The sequence below is a fragment of the Anarhichas minor genome, unplaced genomic scaffold (genome assembly GCF_050575085.1).
Source record: "Anarhichas minor isolate MPS153535 unplaced genomic scaffold, ASM5057508v1 ptg000094l, whole genome shotgun sequence".
In the NCBI taxonomy this organism is placed as follows: domain Eukaryota; kingdom Metazoa; phylum Chordata; class Actinopteri; order Perciformes; family Anarhichadidae; genus Anarhichas; species Anarhichas minor.
Window position 1 is genome coordinate 519,288 of NW_027466540.1, and position 12,453 is coordinate 531,740.

At 42.2% G+C, this 12,453-nt stretch overlaps 1 long non-coding RNA gene across 2 annotated transcripts; it reads left to right on the top strand.

The window, feature by feature from the left end:
- Nucleotides 1-524: 524 nt before the first annotated feature.
- On the top strand, nt 525-11,778 carry LOC142939185 (uncharacterized). 2 transcript variants are annotated; one of them, XR_012949925.1, is made up of 4 exons: nt 525-822; nt 6,922-6,952; nt 7,675-7,870; nt 9,325-11,778. It is a non-coding gene; the product is annotated as an uncharacterized LOC142939185 (long non-coding RNA). The 2 variants fall into 2 exon arrangements; XR_012949924.1 differs by lacking the exon at nt 525-822 and having other exon boundaries at nt 6,821-6,952.
- Nucleotides 11,779-12,453: the final 675 nt, after the last annotated feature.

Genomic DNA, 12,453 nt, shown 5'->3' on the forward strand with positions numbered 1-12,453 from the left:
CTCGAGTTCCTGGTGAGTTTTGAAATCTTTGAATTGAAGCTGAAGCTGTTTGGAGGCAGAAGCTGCAAAAATCCAAAATAAATGATTAAACTCCATAAATGAATTAATATATGCCATTAAATGTACCAAAAATGAATGGTCATTCATTTTCCTTTTTATTTTCATCATTTTTAAATTGATTTAAACTGTTATTTTTTATTATTTATTCATTTTTTAAATGTATTCATTTCTGTATTATTTTCTTTATAAATTTGTATTTTTTAATGTTGTCCTCCTTCATCCTCCATAATGTATGATATTAGCTTTAAATGTTAAAATTGTTAGTGGCTAACTTAGGTTTTAAATCCGCTTTGCTTTATTTCTTGCTTAATTTTTCAATCTCATAGTTTCTCTTATTTGCATTTGACACTTATTTGTATTTTCTTTTCTGTAAAGAGCCTTGAAGGTGCAGCTTTTTGCAGATCCTCTTCATATGAAAATACAAAGACAGACTTTAGTGAGTTAGTTTAATATGCTTTCTGCATTGAACTGTGTCCAGAACACCGTTACACCTGCGACCCACAGGCCTGGTGGGCTGCTGGGCCGGGTTAAAACCCCACCCCTGCCTGGAGACACGTGGCCCTGGGACCGTGAGCGAGGCCCTTCCTCCTCCTCTGAGGACGCTCAGCAGCAGACGAGGTTGTACTCTGTAGCTCCCAGGTGTGAGCCGGTGTAACTGTGTGAATGTCAATCAGGATGTTGTTGAGAAACACAGCACACGCTCAGATAAGCTTCCCGGCATGAATAAAAACGACAGAGAATGAAAAAAGATAAAAATCACAGGTGAGAGTCTCATGAGAAACACCCGACTAGATTTCCTTGTCAAACTCCGAGGGATTCAAAAACAGCTTCTTTATGCTGCTGTATCTTCTGAAAATGTTCAACACAACCCCAGCTGTGTTTTCGGATATCTAGACAGCGAGTGTATCCGAGGCCTTAAAGATCCTGCTGCTCCACTTATAAAGCCGGTCGACACATCAACCGGTCAAATTACCAAACTCGCCGGAATCTGCATCTCCTGAAAACACCATTACGTAACACGTCTGTGTCTTAATTGGCCGGTGAGACAGCGGCCGTCATTTGTCTTCTTCGCATGTCAGAACGTCAGCGAGAGACGGGACGGAAATTCTGAGAAAAAGGCTTATGCAACTCGTCATCGTGTAATTGCGCTTTCTCTTCGTGCCGCCGCCGCCGCCGCCGTTCGGCCCGTAATTGGATGTTTGGTCTTTTTCCTTCGGAGTCGTTGCATCACCTCAGCTTGTGCAGCCAAGCAGCGCGTCGTCCGCCTCGTAATCCAAATGCATATTCATTCGCAGAGCCGGAACAAAGATATTTGAACTGCTCTATATCTGGAGTAATTTGGCAGAGAAAATGTGAAAAGAGACTAAAACAAAGAAAAGAATTCTGCAGGTAGGAGAGTTTTTCTTTGCTAAACTTTGACCTCGATGTGGAGGGCAAACGTGAATCAACATATCAAACATGGCAGCTTGATTTGCTGTCTCAGAGCCTTCAGACTTAAAAACAAAAGAGCTGTTTGTTCTACTAAAACAAACGTGCTTCAGTGGAGCTCTTCTAAATACGGCGTGTGCATGTGAAGCAGAATGATAAAACGGTAAAAAGGTGGGTGTTCATCTGAACCCTGGTAGTAACAGGGACACAACTGACTCCCCCGTCTCCCCCACACACACACACACTCATTCTCATCTACTGCTCACACTCTGTGCAGAATAATAATCGGATCATTTATCAATCCCTGTAGAGAAATGCTCCTTTTTGGGGTGTCTTCCACTTGGAGGTCAGAGGTCAGAGGTTTTTTTGATTGCTCAATCTTAATTCAGGAGCAGATTCTTTTTAAGACGGCACAGAGCGGCGTGACCTTTTAGCCGACCCGAAGTCTCCGGTGATCCGCTGCTTTCAGTCTTAAACTCCAGGTGTGTTACATCTGCATGTAAAATCCAAATATTCCCGAGTTTGACTCGGGGGAAGGAGCCCAAAAAATCATTTCTAAATACTTCAGTGTCACTTTGACCAAAACACGCTGTGAATAACAACAGGTCCATGTCTGCCTTCTATAATCTATGTTTATGTGATATATTCACACATCTTGATAGTTAAGTTAACATTTGGACAGATTGGACATGTCTCAGTAACATGCGATGATGTCAACAGGATTTAAATGTACTGAGATTATTTACTCAAATGCTGTTAAAACATCTTGTTCGCTGTAAGGAAGGATAAACTATTGGTTCACATATTTGTCGTCAGTGTTGTTCGCTCAAAGTTCAGTTCACAGATTAAAATGAACTAGTTAGCTGCGTTGACCCTCCCTACGCACTCGCAACTGCTCAACTACACCACTTACAGTCTCAACAAGTTGACTTTCCAGACATTGGAGGCGAGTCCTGAACGCTGCACGACACACTCATTTCCTGGATTAAGGTACTCATTTTAACCCAAACTATGATGCTTTCCTAAACCCAGGTAGTTTTGACCTCTAAAATTTAAACAAGTAGTTTTGGTCCCTTAACGTAACCAAGTAGTTTTGGCATCATAACATAACCAAGTACTTTACGCACCGAAAACTAACCAAGTCCTTTTGTCGTTAAAAAAATAACATACGCACCTAAAAGAAATCAAGTAGTTCACGCACCTTAAACTAACCAAGTCGTTTTGACGTAGGAACATAACCGACTAGCTTCTGTGCCTAAACCTAACCACATAGTTTTGGTAACTTAACTCAACCAAGTAGTTTTGGCATCTGAACCTATCCAAATTGTTTACACACCTAAAACTAACAAAGTAGATTTGCCGTCTAAACTTAAGCAACTAGTTTTGGTGCCCTAACATAACCAAGTAGTTTTGGTACCTTAACCTAACCAGTTAGTTTGGTTGCCTAAACTTAAACACATAGTTTGGTAACTTAACCTAACCAGGTAGTTTTTGAGTCTAAACCTAACCGAGTAGGTTTGGTGCCTTAACCTTCCTCCCGCCGGTTATAGCTGATGACGGTGTCCCGACCCACACCATTCCTCCGGTCCCCCCTCAGGTAAACACTGTTAGCTCTGTCATTGTTTGCGCTATTAGCGCTGTCTGCACCGTTAGCTGTTAGCCGTCGCCATGTTGAGAGCTGTGTGGAAGCAATCCCTCCATCATAGATTTGCTCTGAATTTGGAATTTAACATCTTTAAGTAAAAGTAGTAATACCAGAGTGTAGGAATACTCTGTAATCAGTAAAAGTTCTGCATTTAAACTCTTAATTACGTAAAAGGACAAAAGTATTATCCTCAAAATATTCTTAAAGTACAAAAAGTTAAAATACTTATTATACAGAATGGCCCATTTCAGTACAATATATTTAATGTTTAGCTCATTTGAATTACTTTACATACTGCTAGCTTGTGAATTTAATTTTAACCTACAATATTACATCATGTTTTGTATTTTGATTAAGTTTTGTAGAAATAATCTGAATCGGCAATGTAACTAAAGTTATCAAATAAATGTGAAAAGTGCAATATTTCCCTTTGAATTGTGGAGCACAAGGTAGCAGAACATGGAAATACTTAAGTACCTCAAATTTGTACTTCAGTGTAGTACCGAGTTACTTTCCACCACTGACTAGTTTAAGATACGACTCCGCCTTTAAATCACCTTCAACACATAGATAATAGATAGATAATAATAACTTCATCATGTGAATCTGAATCCCTGCGCAGCTTGAAGTCGACCTTCTGTGGTTTAGAGGCATCGAGGGACTTGTGCTCTCTGAGTCTCCAGCTTTAAGTCTCAATCAGCCGTTTGAAGACGAAAAAAACCCAGAAACCTGAACCCTTTGTGCTGCTCATCCGTCAGCGGTTCCTCTGGATACGAAGCCTTTGAGCTTCTGCCTGCTGCTCAACTTACGAGGCTCACAATTGGTACAAAATGATGAAACACACGTCACAAAATAACGGTTTGATTTTAATAAGAAATGAAAAGAAGCGAAGAACAAGTTGTACAAATATTTTTGGGGCGAAAAAACTCAAATTCACACGATTAGCTGTTTGGTGAAAGAAAAATAAACTTTACTTTAAGATGCTGCTTTTCTTTGGTAACAAGCCGTTTCTCATCCGGAGCAGTGAAGTTCTGGTTAAATGTGGCGGCCAATCGAGGAGGCGTGTTGTGAGGAATTTAATCACAAGTTGAGCCGACATGTGAATCATACTTCAAATAGGGTGAGGGGGGGGGGGACCTACGATGAGCCATCCTGCTGCACTTTTATTATCTTTTAACCTTCGAGCTGCAGTAACGATTCACACAGCTCCACACTGAGAGCTTCACATCATAACCACAGCTCCACACTGAGAGCTTCACATCATAACCACAGCTCCACACTGAGAGCTTCACATAGTAACCACAGCTCCACACTGGGAGCTTCACATCATAACCACAGCTCCACACTGGGAGCTTCACATTGTAACCACAGCTCCACACTGGGAGCTTCACATTGTAACCACAGCTCCACACTGGGAGCTTCACATTGTAACCACAGCTCCACACTGGGAGCTTCACATCATAACCACAGCTCCACACTGGGAGCTTCACATTGTAACCACAGCTCCACACTGGGAGCTTCACATTGTAACCACAGCTCCACACTGAGAGCTTCACATCATAACCACAGCTCCACACTGAGAGCTTCACATAGTAACCACAGCTCCACACTGAGAGCTTCACATCATAACCACAGCTCCACACTGGGAGCTTCACATTGTAACCACAGCTCCACACTGGGAGCTTCACATTGTAACCACAGCTCCACACTGGGAGCTTCACATTGTAACCACAGCTCCACACTGAGAGCTTCACATCATAACCACAGCTCCACACTGGGAGCTTCACATTGTAACCACAGCTCCACACTGGGAGCTTCACATTGTAACCACAGCTCCACACTGGGAGCTTCACATCATAACCACAGCTCCACACTGGGAGCTTCACATCATAACCACAGCTCCACACTGAGAGCTTCACATCATAACCACAGCTCCACACTGGGAGCTTCACATTGTAACCACAGCTCCACACTGGGAGCTTCACATTGTAACCACAGCTCCACACTGGGAGCTTCACATTGTAACCACAGCTCCACACTGGGAGCTTCACATTGTAACCACAGCTCCACACTGGGAGCTTCACATTGTAACCACAGCTCCACACTGAGAGCTTCACATTGTAACCACAGCTCCACACTGGGAGCTTCACATCATAACCACAGCTCCACACTGGGAGCTTCACATAGTAACCACAGCTCCACACTGGGAGCTTCACATTGTAACCACAGCTCCACACTGGGAGCTTCACATCATAACCACAGCTCCACACTGGGAGCTTCACATAGTAACCACAGCTCCACACTGGGAGCTTCACATCATAACCACAGCTCCACACTGAGAGCTTCACATTGTAACCACAGCTCCACACTGGGAGCTTCACATAGTAACCACAGCTCCACACTGGGAGCTTCACATCATAACCACAGCTCCACACTGGGAGCTTCACATCATAACCACAGCTCCACACTGGGAGCTTCACATCATAACCACAGCTCCACACTGGGAGCTTCACATTGTAACCACAGCTCCACACTGGGAGCTTCACATTGTAACCACAGCTCCACACTGGGAGCTTCACATTGTAACCACAGCTCCACACTGAGAGCTTCACATTGTAACCACAGCTCCACACTGGGAGCTTCACATTGTAACCACAGCTCCACACTGGGAGCTTCACATCATAACCACAGCTCCACACTGGGAGCTTCACATCATAACCACAGCTCCACACTGGGAGCTTCACATTGTAACCACAGCTCCACACTGAGAGCTTCACATCATAACCACAGCTCCACACTGGGAGCTTCACATTGTAACCACAGCTCCACACTGAGAGCTTCACATCATAACCACAGCTCCACACTGAGAGCTTCACATCATAACCACAGCTCCACACTGAGAGCTTCACATCATAACCACAGCTCCACACTGGGAGCTTCACATCATAACCACAGCTCCACACTGGGAGCTTCACATAGTAACCACAGCTCCACACTGAGAGCTTCACATTGTAACCACAGCTCCACACTGGGAGCTTCACATAGTAACCACAGCTCCACACTGAGAGCTTCACATCATAACCACAGCTCCACACTGGGAGCTTCACATTGTAACCACAGCTCCACACTGAGAGCTTCACATCATAACCACAGCTCCACACTGAGAGCTTCACATCATAACCACAGCTCCACACTGAGAGCTTCACATCATAACCACAGCTCCACACTGGGAGCTTCACATCATAACCACAGCTCCACACTGGGAGCTTCACATCATAACCACAGCTCCACACTGGGAGCTTCACATCATAACCACAGCTCCACACTGGGAGCTTCACATAGTAACCACAGCTCCACACTGGGAGCTTCACATCATAACCACAGCTCCACACTGAGAGCTTCACATTGTAACCACAGCTCCACACTGGGAGCTTCACATAGTAACCACAGCTCCACACTGGGAGCTTCACATCATAACCACAGCTCCACACTGGGAGCTTCACATCATAACCACAGCTCCACACTGGGAGCTTCACATCATAACCACAGCTCCACACTGGGAGCTTCACATTGTAACCACAGCTCCACACTGGGAGCTTCACATTGTAACCACAGCTCCACACTGGGAGCTTCACATTGTAACCACAGCTCCACACTGGGAGCACCACACAGCTGTAGACTTTACTAACCCTGAAGTGAAATCCCTCCGCTGCGTTTAACCCATCATAAGTTCAATGTGCAGTTTATATTGATTTAAACTCATTTTATCTTCTTTGTTGTCATTTCAGCCAGAATACACAAATGAAGGCGTCACTCAAGGTAATTTAGCAAGACAAGATTTATTACAAGTTTTCTGAAATGTTATGTTTAAATATGCAAATGAGGCATTATCTAATGGTAACTTTTGGTGAATTTAGGAGAAATCTACAGACGCAAACAGACAAAGTAGTAAAACACCTAAATCTGTATTTTGGATGTTATGGAATCAGAAAGGACCAACATCTCGATATTGACGAGTGTATGAAAAGCACTGTTGTTGCCTGTAATGTCTCGCAATGTTTAATAAAAAAAAGGCAAATATAAAGATTGTTTTGAAAATTTACATCTAAAAATGCATGAACCAAACAAAATAACTATATTTTTTAACCTAAATGTACGAAGTCTTTGAGGCCTCTTCATTGAGCAGAACCTGAGAATCTTAATAGTCATTTATGCTGCTTCCGTTAATTCATCTCAAATAAACAGCTCATTTCAAGAGTTATAACTTTAAAAGTTTGTCCCTGGGTCCCGTTTTATAAACAGGTTCATCAGAATAAATGAGGACGGGAGTCATTACACAGAAAAGGGAGCCTTCGTCCCCAAAACTAATAACTCCTCTTCTCAAAGATGGCTCCCCCGAGGAACACGCTCCACTTGGAAAAGTTTAGCAGAGCACTTAATTACAATAAGACGGAAGGACAGAGCAGAGAGTCTCACCAATCTGAAGATCTTTGGCTGAACTCAAGTGGGGAAATAACAGATTTAATTGTAATGTTTTTCAGGAACGCTCCACACATTCACACCTCGAAGCTTCCCGGTAACCGGTCTGATCCGCTGCTGTAGCAAGTGGGATATAAGATGACGATATCCACGCTTTTTTGGACAATCTTCCCTGGAAGACGTTCACGGTGTTGCATTCCGATGTTCACACGAAAAAGTGGCAGAAGTAGTCGTGTGAAGACTGAAGAAAAAAAAAAGGTTTTTCAAACATCACCGTCTCTTGTCAGCTGCCCACATCTGGCCGTGTAAAGTATAGGTGTGAATGTCGGACACGTCGGTGGCAGAAAGTTTAAGAGATAATTGAAGAGACGATGCTGCTCGTTAACGAAATGAAGGAAGTGAACGAGCAGCTGAGTCTGCAGCTTTATGGTGAGTTCAGCCCGTTGACAACCATTCACAACTACGGGCAATTTAGAGTCATCGGTTAACCAAAGCTGCGTGTCTTTGGACTGTGGGAGGAAACCGGAGAACCCGGAGAAAACCCACGCTGACACGGGGAGAACATGCACAAAAGGGGGAATCGAACCCCAGGCCCCTCTGGCTGTGCTAGCCACTGCACCGCCGTGCAGCCCTTTTGCTGAATATCGACATCAATATCGGGCAACCGTTAATGTCGAGGCCTGAGGTGGTTAGACTCGTTAACTTTCAAAGTAAAAATATCCAGGAATCCTCTGAATGCTTTAAATCAATAACAAGCAGCAGAGGAGCTACAGTCCAACCTCCACCTGCAGGTTTCCACGCTGCAGATTCAACTCAGCCGTGTGAGATGTCAGTCCTGAGCAGAGTGTTTGTCAAAAGATGTTTTCACCCACAAACCCTCAACGAGTGTTACTGCGTCGCTGCAGCCACACACACACACACACACACACACACACACACACACACACACATTCGGCCTTCTGTTAAATGTAGCAATTCACAGGAATATCTCTGACACACACACACAGACACACTCTGCATGAATATGGAGCTAAAAGGCAGAACGATGAATGCACTTAGGTGAACAGACACACAAACACATCCTTGTACTTCTATCTTTGTGAGGACGTACCTCTTACCTGAACCTTCAGTGAGTATTTCACCGCTGGAAAGACGTCTTCATAAAACTAGGCTGTCTGTGCAGATAGAAAGATGTGATACATAAATAAAGTTATTATTATTGTTACATTCATATTTCCTGCTGCCGTGGTCTTCTAGCGGTTGTTTTAATTTGAGATTCAAAAGATGCAAAACTAGAACATTTTGTTTGAACAAACAGCCCTGAAGCTAAAACCTTTTTCTGATACATGAGCGGGGGGGGAAACAGGAAGTTCAACATAGCCCGTCCACATTGTAATGAAGCTGGTTGAAAATAGACAAAGTGTCACTTTAACCATCACAAATAAAAAGCCTAATCCTAACCCTGACCTCTGAACCCTCAAACAAAACGAAAACGGAAGAATGTCCTCACTTTCCAAAGATGTCCTCGCTCAGTCTAAAACTCTAATTGGTCCTCACAAAGATAGCTCTACCAGCGCGCACACACACACACACACACACACACACACATTCACAGCTTTTTGGGGGCCGCGGCAGCTTTTCTTCCCGACTGCAGCTCTATATATCGCACGGAAATGTGATTTCACACTGAACTTTTCAACCCGTTCTTTCAGGAGAAGAAGAAAGAGTAAAGAAGGAGGAGATTCTGAACGCATCAGTATTTTTGGCAGCTGGTGAGTGAGGCGATGCTTCAGCGTGGAACCCCTCCTCCTCTTCCCCCTCCTCCTCCTCCTCTTCCCCCTCCTCCTCCTCCTTTTCCCCCTCCTCCTCCTCCTCTTCCTCTTCCTCCTCCTCCTCTTCCACCCCTCCTCCTCCTCTTCTCCCTCTTCCTCCCCCTCCTCTTCTCCCTCTTCCTCCTCCTCTTCCTCCCCCTCCCCCGACAGCAGCCTGAGATGTTTTTAGACTTCACTCAGGATATCAAGGTGCCAAAATGTGAGTTTTTATCAGATAAAGTAAATACTTCTCTTAACTAACACCCCCTTTGTTTAAGTGTAACACAAAACAATTGAAGGTTTTTGTTCCAAAATGCAGCTGTTTATTCTTTTTGCAGCCGTTATGCTTCAAGATGTGCACATAATTACTTCTTCTATGTTGACATAAGATAAGAGAAAACTTTATTAATCCTGAATAAAACTAATTTTTCAGGGTTTGATCAAACATTACAACAGAAGAAGAATAAAAAAACAATAGAATAACAATGGAAACATATATAAACTATAGAGTAAAAATATTAAATGTAAAAGAAGTAATGCTATAAGAGTAAGGCAATTAAGTATCGTCAACATATTCAACTAAAGTAGAAATTGTAGGTAAATGACAACAACAAAAGATTAAATATAAAAGCAAACAATATAAAGTAACACGAGCAGAATAAGAAACTTAAGAAGCTTCTAATCAGAACTAAAACACACGAATATTTCCAACAAATTCAAGCTCCATCAAATGGAAATATTATTTAAAATGTCGTATGCATCAAATTGTTTCTCTTTCCCAGAAACTGACTTTGACATCTTTGGTGTCTTTGCAAACATTTGGATCTCTGCTGAATGTACAGTTCAGTAATCTTCACGAGTGACCCCGAGGAGGCTTCCTGTGAGAGCATCGAGTGCAGAAACACAAAATGAGTGTTTGATAACCATTAAAAACACAGGATTGGAAAGATGAAAACACATTTTCTCTCTTTGACAAAAGTACTTTTTTCTGGCTTTTCTTTAATCTCGGCTTCTTTTTGTTTCTTCTTGTGAAGAATTGAATAGTTTTAAAAACTGTTTCTCAGCTTCCTGTGACGGAGGGTCGCGGTCCGGAGCCACTGACGATACTTTTAGATCCCTTTCACACTTCACGTGTCTTTGTTGGATCAGATATCCGTCTGATATCAAAGACCTGAAAATGCAACCAAGAAGCATTAGAGATGGAATAAAAGGCTCCGATTCTCACCAGATGTTGAAAGGATTCAAGGTACACACACTTGAAGTGCACACCTGCACTTCATCTTGACATTCACACGTTACCCGGCAGAATAAAGAGTAATTAAAATGAGCTCATGATGAACACGTTGATGCTTCAATAGTTATAATACAATAATGTAATGCAGACTATTCCTAAGTTGGACATTCAAGTGTTGAAATGTTTGAAACATAAATTTAAAAATCTGCTTTTCAGCCACGTCTTTGATAAAGAATGGTTTACAGACAAGTTCATTATTTTATGAAATTATTTTATTGTTCTTAAATTGGAAAAGTTATTTATTTTTTATTGGTATTGTAATAATCACTTATTTTATTGTATTTAAGTTGTATGATTTTATTCTACTTTATTGTTATTTAATTAATCTATTTTTTTATTTTATGCTGTTTTACTACTATTACAATTGTTATTATAGCTATTATAATATATTATATTAATTCTATTAATTACATTTTTTGCATTTTATTGTCTCTTGAACATTGGTCTCAAATTGTTAAATTTAAATGTTTTACTTAATTTTTTTCTCGTCAGTCATCTGTGAAAAACGTTAAACTGCTTAAACCAGTTTCACTCTGAGTAACGAGCACATTTACTGTCTTGCGGTGGATTACGTTAGAATGCGGGTTGATTTTCATGCTTTTACTTTGAGAACACGAGTATTAGAACCGAGCGTTCATGAATCTAACTTCACACAGAACAAGAGGAAGTTGCTGCTGTTGCCAAAAACATGTTTTCTGTTCTTTAATTTGAACTTTTCTCGCGTTCATCACTTCACCTCATTTTATTTCAAGTTTACAAATGAAGCTTTATGTTCACAGCAGAACGGATGTTTTGATATGTTTTCTGTTGCTGCGATCTGTTTTGATTTTGTGCGAATAAACATTCGGTGAAAAATGACGAGTATTAATAAACGAGAGTTAAAAGTGTAAAAACAGAAACAATTTTCCTTTTTGTTTTTTTTATCGGCTGAATCATTTCCAGTGTTACAAGTTCGTATTGTCTCCAAACGTTGCACACCATCTGGCTCCTGACAAACTTTCCTGGTCGTCTCGTTGACAGTGTGGGAGCTTCGGGGAAGAATCGAGAAGTTCTTGACTAAATAACATAAATTCATGTTTTTGATGCCACATTTGGATTTTGTTTTTCTTTTGCTGCAGCAGAGTTTTGTTCTTCCTCCGCTGAGAGAAGAAGAAGAAACAACAGCTGGAAGAGGGCAGAGAGCACACACACACACACACTCTCACACACACACACACACACGTTCTCATTAACTATGTTACTCCTCTTTTTTTCTCTTTTCGCACACACACAAATACACTCTGCACTCAGTCACACTTTGCATCTCTTTCACAGACATATTCACACATTTCTAATTTTCACATTCTTCTTTTTTGCCTCCACACACACACACACACACACACACACACACACACACACACACAGAGTAACGCTTCTATTTTTCTCAATCTCACAACATGAACACACTCTTGCTCACTCGACTCCTCACTTTCTCTCACACACATTTTCAGACTCTTGGCAGATGTCGGAGACGTCCCGGGGGCGGGGGATGGGGGGGGGGGGGGGGGGGGGGGGGGGGGCAGTTGCGCTGGAGATACCAATGTCTTACTCTCACCCCGGTGGGCGAACACGAGTGTTGACTTAAAAACCTGACCGTGATAGTGTGTGTGTCTCTTTAATGTGACGAGTTCATAGACTGTTTATAAGAAGTGGACGTTGTCACTGTGACGTCACGTCAGACACACAACGTGAAAGTG